The following is a 9690-nucleotide window of genomic DNA, read 5'->3' as shown; positions in this document are numbered from 1 at the left end:
TGAAGCATTTCATCATCTGTTGCACCTTCCCCAGGGGAAGCGATGGTAACTTTGATCTCAGAGGAAGCAATAGCACTGGCAAGGTGAGGCACTCCCACATCTGCTGAGTGGATTCTGCTGATGCTAGAATCCTGGGGGGGGGGGAACCACATATTGACTTCTCATGGAAGCAGGATAAGAGTCCAGCTGCATGTGTGGTGTTCATTAAATTCCCACCCTGCCAGCCTAGGGCATCATGGAGTGTTATGCATTTTTACATATAAACTGCAGGGAGCAGAGCTGCCATGTCAAAACAGGACAAATTTTAAAGTCCCCCGATTTTATACTGACATGACTATTGCACACAACAGTTGTGGAGTTTTGGGCACATCCTGGAATTTCAGCCAAAGTCCTGCTTGGGATAAGACTTTGGACTTAGCTCCACTAATTATAAGCAGCTCACAAACAACTGAAGGTGGGACACCTTTGAAGTACCTTGTAGTCCAAATACATTTATTTATGTCTTCTTAGACAGAGCATCTCATATGTCACAGCAAGACAGGCAGGACTGAATTCATTTCAAAGGAAATGAAATTAAATAAAGGATTATAAAATCCCAGAGGTTCTGCTTTCTGACAGCAGAGGCATTATACCCTCTCAGAACCCACACTGCATACATTCATACAGGTGGAAAACCAAAAGAACAGGAAGTGTGGGTATAAGCCCTGATAGCCATATAAGTAAAGTTCACTTTGAATCAAGTGAGCAGCATAGTGTTGTCAGGCTGAGAGCTCACATACCAGAAATGTCAGCCTTCATTGGAGAACTGAGCCAGTGTTCCAAGTTCAGCTGGTGTGTAAATACTGACTTGATATCAGCATCAGGTGGGGAACAGTGTTCTGCGGGGTAGGAGTAAAGCATTGCAAACTGAGGCATTTCAAACTGAGGTGGCCCATTCTCCAGCAGGAACTTCTGTCACCATCACCTTCACCATTACAAGGGGCAAGCTGCTGGAAAAAGGATAACTGAAGTTGCGCTGCAACTGTTCTACAGAAAACCTGCTGTATGATTCAGCTGGTATCCTTGAAGGTTCCGAGGGTTTGTCTAAGACAGTTTTCAGCCTGCAAGACAGCAAAGAGTATCTTTTTCTCATGCTTCCATTCTCTTTGGCAATGTTAGAAAGGGAAGTGAACATCTCCTCCTCTGTTACACCTTCTTAAGTCTCATCTTCCTTCCTCATTTTCCTATATTTATTCAGGAGACAACCAGAACCTCATCCCAAATCTCTGTCACAGGATAGATAGTAAAGTAATGCCTGCCTCTACATTTCACCCGAAGTGATGGAGAGAACAGACAACGATATGCATTTCAACGTGGCTTCCAGAGGACTATAAACACAAAGACTTCTTGATGCTATCTTAACTTGATAACCTGAGAGGGATGGATTACTGTCTTCTAGTTAGGATGGATCTGCAATGGAATACACTGACTAGCAAACAAAAAAATGTGCATAAAGCAAACCTAACCTTCCAGATTTTCTCTAGGAAGAACTTTACAGGATTTATACAAGAACATGCTTGCAGGGAAGGAGATTTGAGCACCTAACTTAAAACATCTTGTTCTGTGAAGATGGAATATTTCTTTGGGTTCCCACACATGCAGAGATGCTTTGGTTTTTCCAAGTGTTTCTGTGCTCTTCCTTAATCTGTACTGCAGCTGGTGCATCAATGTTATTTTACAGGTATTAAAAACATACAGCAGGGTAGCTGCTAGCTGAGGTTTCAGACTCTTGACAACAAATGGCAGATGTTCTTCCTGGTAGCAACGAGGATAGCAGCTGCCTCTGTTTTGGAAGTGAAAATGGAGAAAACGTGATCCACACTGATGTTTGGAGAGGGCTGGTCTTAGGGCTTCTGGCATAGCTAACAAAGTTTAAAAAAGCACTGATGTCCCACTTAAGGTCAGAAGAAAAGGACACAAGGTCTACCTTGCTGCTAATGTGGGTCTCAGTGCTAATTTCATCTTTGCAAGGCAAATTCTGGGTAAGGATTTCTGTGATGTATCTAGTCTGTTGAGAAAGAGCTTTTGAAAAACTTTATCTATACAGAAGAGAGAGGAAATTTATCAGTGTGCAGGAAGCAGGAATCCAGGAAGCAGGAATGGAAATGACTTAATGGACAATTTCAATTCAATGAAAGGGAAGAAAAGAGTCTGTGCTACTTGGTCATACTTTACTCAAGTTTCTGCAGAAGGCATGGATGTGAGAGCTATGGCATCTCTCCAGCAGGTTTGCGCAATGCTCTCAGGGGATGCCCAAGTCAGCACCACAGTTACAGTGTGGCTGTGTTAGAGTAGTTCTTGAGGCACAGAAATGCTAGGGGAAACCAACACAATGACACTCACACAGTCCTTCCAGGACCTGAAGGAGTAACTCTGGACAAATACCGCACTGATGTAGCAGCTCCCTTCAGATATCCAAACCAGCACATGGTCAATGAGAACAGAAACAGGAGCAATCTCTCATGAGAATGAAGAATGTCAGATCTGAGAGATGATGGGCAAACGTGCAAATAGGAGGACAAGCCACCAAATCAAAACATGACCTGAATAATTTTTGGACGTTCAGTTAATCCTTAAGTGACTTCTGATTTCCTCTATTTCAGTGACTTCTGATTTCCTCTATTTCTCTTCATGTCATTAAGGATTCCTGATGGTGTTGTTATCTATTTATTTTTTTTTTCTATAATAATTTTTAAATATCCACTTGTGGAAACACTTCCAAACAGATGCTGTAACTTCAAGCCCCTTCTCCAAGCTCCAAGTTAAATTAATGTAGTGGAGCAGGCAGTCAGGCAAAACTTAGACTGAGATGCAGAAATGCCTGCCCCTTGCTGACGTAAAAGTCATGCTTACTTTGTGGCAGTGCTGTTTTACGCCAATACATTTGGCAGTAACTGTGTATCAGTGCACCGTGTTCTACAGTGTTGTATAAATATAATAATTACAAAAGTCAAATGCTCCTCTGGGGCAAATGCTCCTCTGAAATTCCTTTGCCAACTCTTTGGCATTGGTATTTCGGAGAACATATGTGCCCACACCACCATGCACAATTATCTCAGTCAGTGGAACAAGAGCACTAGCAATTCCTGCAGTTGTGCTGCACCCACTCCCAATGGCAGCATGTCTGTTGTGCAGAAAATCACTATAGACTGTTTCACAGGCAATTGGTCAAGCTCAGAACAAACTTAATTCCCTGGATATTTTTCAAGCTGGATTCAGGTATGTCCAAAGCGGACCTGGATGAATAACTTTAATAGATAGATAATTTATATTTAGAGAGTAGGGAGTCATCACCATGCAAAAATTCCTAGCAGAGCCATAACTGAAATATACTCTAGTGTTACTTGTGCTTCTCTAGTAAATAGAGGGTGGCATCATTTGGGAGAATTTCTCTACTGTCTCAGTCTTGATGCAGTTTTAACCCAGCACCCTCTTAACATAAGCCTCAGACAGTTCTGCAAGATCCTCTACTCCTGGTCCATTCAAGCAAGCTCTCCACAAAACCTCTTAAGGTGAATATAAGAATATTCAGCAGGAGATAAGACTCAAGATGCTTATTTTATAGCTTAGCACAGGTGGGAAAAGTATCTGGTATTGCTGCAGCCGTAAGGACAGCAAGACAAGTAAGAGATGCCTTGTACGCTCACATCAGAAGGATGTGGAAAGAGAATGAGGCCATGTGGGTCTCCTGTTGTAAGGAATGATATATTATGTAATTGTAGTATGTACAGAGCATAATACCATGTATTTCATACAATCCCAAATCATCTCATGTCCAGTTAACTGTGTTATATGTCTTTGTGCAATCAAATTATGATTAAGGATTACTTGGCCATGGGTTGCTGATACTAATTTACAATAAGTGATTTTAAGAACCCACTATTTTATAAAAAGCTCTATACAATTTCCTGTCCCCTGCCTTTCCCAGGTGTTCACATGGCAATGTACTTTGCAGTCAGACTAGCTTGATAAAAAATCCAATTAAGAGTGTAACCAGGGAATCTTCACAGGCACCTGACGATAAACACAAATTTGCTGAAGAGGAATAATTTGAGGAGAGGATGACATGGCAAAGTCAGTGCACAGATAACATATATGTGTGTACACTTGTTCACAAACTATTCACACACAGAAAGAAATTGGAAAGAGAAATGCACAAACTCCACAGCTTCAATAGCAGAGGAATTAGAGATCAGCTATGCATTTCCCATTCATCTTCCCCATCCTGGAATGTGCAGTATGTGCTTTTGCCCATTCCATTGCTGAGCACACAGCGTCTCAGTGTGCCTGTAAGTTCTCTATTTGTTTTTCCACAGCTCACTAACAACTTATAAATGCCCCAATCACCACACTGCTGTAAAGACCATGATGAGTTCAGCAGACACTATATGCAAATGGCAAAGCAAGCACTAACTGCTGGTATTGATACACAACTGGAGGTTTGCAAACCTGAAAACACACTGAGAAAATAATCTCACAGAATAAGCACCATCTTCCTGCCAGCACAGCTCTTCTGCAACATGCCTTAGAGCAAAGAACCATTGTCTGTAAAGTAATTCAATTTTCTTTCTTAGCTAGTGTAGTTAATCTTTATAGGAAAGAGATAAGTGAAAAAGAAAGAAATAACACTATTTTAGTTTGCCACTGCTCTTTTTAGACATGAAAAAATGAAACAAAGGCTTTGTTGATGAGAAATGTTTGCCATATTGCTCCACCAATGCAATTCGGCAGTGGTGTGATATACACCAGTAAATTTTGCCAATTTATGGTGCTGAAGCAATCTCTCCTATAGTTTTATCAGTGACCTCACTCTGGGTCCCCAACAGGTCCCAGTTTTGGGGCACAATTGGAGTTCTGTGATTAATTCTTTCAGGGTAGACTCAGCAGGAAAGCATGCTCCCCAAGGCATGTTTTGCGTATGTCCCTTCCTTCTTATAAACAGAGGCAAAGCAATAGTGGAAAAAAACAGGATTCAGTATATCTGTTTGCACACACATCCATCCTAGTGAAAGGAAAGGATTTAATATTATGGGAATGAAACGATGAATTTGATAAAGGTTTCTTCTCCCATCTCAGATGTTGCTGTCATTGAAGTGCTTCTGTGGGGATGCACCCATCTAAAAGTCATTTAAGTTAAAATATTTCCCAGTCACCACAGTGCTCAGTGTGATTCTTATACACCATCAGGTAAATCTTATTAGCTCACAGAACTCACAGAAATATTTCCACTAACCAGTCAGGTCAATGGAGCAAACTGGATCTGCCCCATTTAATCTTTCCTAGAAACAGGGATGCATTTTAAAGCATACCAAATAAAACCACACTTCCTACAGATCAGCAGGTTGTTGGCTTGGTTTTTCTGCTTTTTAGTGAAAGAATCCAAAAGGAAGAGGCCTTTGAGCAGCCAGCAAGCTAAGGGTGCATTATCTGAATGCATTTAATGCCTGTTAGTCAATAAAAGTACATTACCATGTCATCCTCCGCATTGCAGTCTAACCCCCACTACCTGCACAGATCTCCAATGCAAATATATATGAACCACAGCTAAATCAGCATGCTGCGAAACTATAAGGGGAATTCCTCTTTCATTCCATGTTCCTCCTGGATATCCTTAAGCTAATTATTTTAATAAAAGATGTTTTGTTCTGAAAGCCCTCACCCAGAATTTGCAGAAGTATTTGGCAAGGTTAAAATTAGTAGGTCCTTAGGCTTCAGTTCAGCAAGATATTAAAGCATGTGCCTAACTTTAAGCACAGAAGCAGTGCTTTTGAATTCAGTAGGGCCACTCACCTATTTTGAATTAGGTGAGTGTTTACATATTTTGCTGAACAAGTGCCTTGGAGCTTTCTAACCATATGCCCTGAAAACTTTTGCCATCCTTAACTAAGCTCGTAGATACATCAACCACTAAAGGACTTTTATTCCTCCCTCTTTTTTTCTGGCATTCTGTTCTATTCTCATTGGGAAAACTATTTGAGGTCCTTTTGCACTAACTAACTTTCTCTGTAAGAGCTCAAGTTAGCCAGTGGAATCCGCAGTAGGGTAGGTGGAATACTTTTTCATCTGGAACTACACACTGGTGTGTAGCTTTGCCGTTGGAAATGCATTCCTTTTTCAAAGAAGTAGGCTCAGACCTTACACACACCGAGTTTTGCTTTGTTTTGTCAGAGAACTATGGAACTTTGGAAACAGGAGAAGATGAAGAGTTACACACACAAATACTTGTGAAAAGACAAATCCACATGCAAATGCTAGTTAAGAATCTGATGTGTAGCATACAATGGGAAGTAACAACAATTCTCTGACCAGTGTAACTTTAAAGGCTGTGATGGATTTATTTCTTATTAACGCTGAACAAGAGAAAGAAGAAAACTGGCATCCCTTAAACTGGAGGAAAAGAAATATGACAAATGATTTCATCAACAAAATAGCAGAGACTCTCATTCCAAATATTTTTGGAAGATAGCTGTGCAATCAAAATGTATTCCCAATATCAGCACAAAAGCCCATAAGTAAAAATATGTATGTAAGAATTAGAACAGACCCTGGAATGAGGGATTACAAATCTCTTGGTGCAATCTGGCATACCAACAGAAAAGGTGGCATCTTGGATATGCAAACATGATCAGGTACACTGAAAAGCTGTTGAAGGGAAAAAGTAAAGGGAAAGCAGTAAGAAGAGCAAGTCCCAGAGAGGAGTGTCTGGAACTGTACTTCAGTGTTGCTGGAATTTGTGCTTAACATTAATGATCAGAAAGGTTTTATGAGACACTAATGAAGAAGGCTTTAAGCAATATTGTAACGAAATCTCCAGGTGATGTGCACTTGCTAAGCATTATGAATGATAATTAGGGCATTGACCTGCAAATTCTTCTTAGCAGGAGCTGAGGTGAAAAAGGACAATCAGCACCAAGTGTGCGTAACGCAGTACAACCCTACAAGCTATATCAGAGGAAGGCTAGTGCCAGCATGGACACAACATGCCTTTCCCTACCAGGGGCAGCAGAATGACTGCACTTTCATTTCCACTTTGCCTGTGCCCCAGCCCAAGCAGCCAGGCTGGCTCCTTCCATCAGAACAGAGAAGAGGCTTCAGAATGATGGGGAAGGTCTGTTGCCCCTCTTGGCAGCAAGCTATTGATAGCTCCTATTCAAAAGTGGCCTTACTCCTATATCTGTGGGACAGCCTTCTGACCCAGCTCCTACGGCAGAAGTACCCAGCATCCACTTCTGGCATCTCGTTCTTAGAGAAACCAAATTAAAATTTCCCTTATTTCCAAAGAGTTTTACACCAACTTTGTGTCAATGACCAGGAGGAGGTACAGCAACTCTCTGAGAGCTGGCCCTAGGCCAACTGTACTCACTGCATGTGCCCCCAGGAACCTCTGGTTACAATCTGTTGTAAACTTAGAGCTCTTTCAGTTCAAATGATTTCTTTGTGCTTTGACTTCTTTCCTCTTAATTTAGGGTAGAAATGCTTTCACAATCCCTGTCAAGAAGCCATTATAGCTACACCAAATTGCATCTTTTTTTCCCATTCTCTATTAGGTTCCCACATCTCACATCCTTTCTGAAGATGCCCTTGACTCTGTTTTCCAGCTTAACTCTCAGGGCTCTGTCTCCAGATTCACCCTGGCTACCGTGTGCCACTCTTTCTGCCTATCTGGATTTCTGGTCCCCACCACTTTCTCCATTTTCCTGTATATTCTGTGTTTCTTGAGTCCCCCACCCGTGCCACCCCCCTCCACAGTTTGCCTATTTGCAGATTGATGGACATGTGCACATTTTCACATGGCCCAGAATACGAACTTTTATTTACAAATATTTCAGTTGGAGGGCATAAACTGAAAAGAGAAAAGAATGAGCACTTTCATGCTAACCTTGTAAAAATCCTCAGCAAAGCCTCCTCCCTTCCCTACAACCCCCACCGTTGTGCTGGGAGTGTCACAACAGAATCAATCTGCAACCCTGCGAAAAATAAACAGAAATAAGCACAAAAACAGATGGACATCTCCTAATCCCTGGTAGCTGAAGGCAGGATTTTACTGTGTTTTTAGAAGATTCCTTTCTAAAGACCTCCATCAACTCAAATCTGGCTTTGTAGCAGAAGCTGTATCTGTCAGCTGCACTCTCACTTCTTTTTCCTTATCCATTAGCATGTAAGCTAGAGTTCAAAAGTCATCTTTTTAAATTTAAAACAAATTTTCTAAACTCTAGAAAGAAACCTTCCCACCAGTGCTTTGCTTCTTACTAATTAAATATTGTGATCCTTCGGACATCAGCCCTTAAGAAGAATGTTTTCAAAGGCAGCCTTTCTGCTAATTAGAAGGAATGCGTGGGTGATGCAAATTTACTTACAGTCACCTCACAGAGGGACATACAATACTATACATTCTCTGAGAAACAGTGCTAGCTCAGAACTAACATTACCCACTGTGGACAACAAAGGGTTTAGTCCATTTTCAGGATATTCTTAATGGCTGAACTTAACATTTCCAAAAAATGGCAGGTGGCTCCATCCCACATTGCAGCAGAACCTTTTACCACTAGGCAATGCCTCAGTCCTTTTACATGCAAGGATATGCTCGGTACACATCTTCTTGGGCATGCAACTAACAGAAGTGGCAGGAACAAGAACCGCACTTACCTTGTCTTGAGGCTTGTGTTAGGCTTGGTTCAATCCACATGTGATTGTTCTGCATCCTCCAACTAACCTTCTACACATCTGCCAGATGTCAACAGCTCAGAAGATTCCCTTAGACAGTATTTCTGCATGATACTCTCCTTGGGATTGATGGCTTCAGAGGCTCCCAGGAACAATAGGACAGCACAGAGGACAGAGAGGCTGGCTGGCAAAGAGAAGATGCTGGTGCATGCCCTGAGTCTCTGTCATGTCAAGATACAGCTCTAAACAAACAGATTCTTCCTCAACTGCTGCTACATATGGCAATGTCAGTACAGGCTAAAGACACAATTGAAATACAGGCTGAAGTCTACATAGGGAGACTTTATATCCCTCCACAAGATGATGCTACCAAAAAACCCTCTGAATTATTTTTCACAACAATACATAAGCAAAAGTGTAAAGCAAACTGAAGTTTAGCTCTCGAAGTTGTCTGGTATACAAAAGCATTTTTTTTACACTGGACTTCATCCAAAGCAGACATTCAACTACTTTTAAGCACATCTGGAGGTCAATACAAATTGTCCCACTCTTAATATTATTACCACACAAACTGGCTAATACGCATCCACAAAACAGGGTGTAAAGTCATTTCTGTGGTTACATGAATGATTTGGCTTCACTTTCAAGTCCTACCACAGACTTCCTGTTCAATCCGGCATATGAGGGTTAACCTCTTTGGTACATCTCTATCTGCCAAACAACGTAAATAACACCTGCCTCTGTTCTGGTAGTTTATGAGGCTCTGAGGGCATGTCTCTACCACAGGTGCAGGCACACCCAAGCTGGCTCCATATGAGGAGCACTAATTGTGTTCCTTATTTTTATAGGGATTCAAATTAAAATGCCCAGTATTCAATTTACCAAAATGCTGAGTGCTCAGAACTGTAACTGAAGTCAAAGGGAATTCTGCTTGGAACAATCAAATAGATATATATTAACAGTATAATTCTAAATACGCAGGAAAAG

This window comes from Neopsephotus bourkii, unplaced genomic scaffold, assembly GCF_033783945.1.
Source record: "Neopsephotus bourkii isolate Nb327-2 ecotype Australia unplaced genomic scaffold, CSIRO-AGI_Nbou_v1 NB_1767, whole genome shotgun sequence".
NCBI classification, from domain to species: Eukaryota; Metazoa; Chordata; class Aves; order Psittaciformes; family Psittacidae; genus Neopsephotus; species Neopsephotus bourkii.
The sequence above is the reverse complement of the archived record's forward strand: the minus strand, read 5'-3'. Positions refer to the sequence as shown.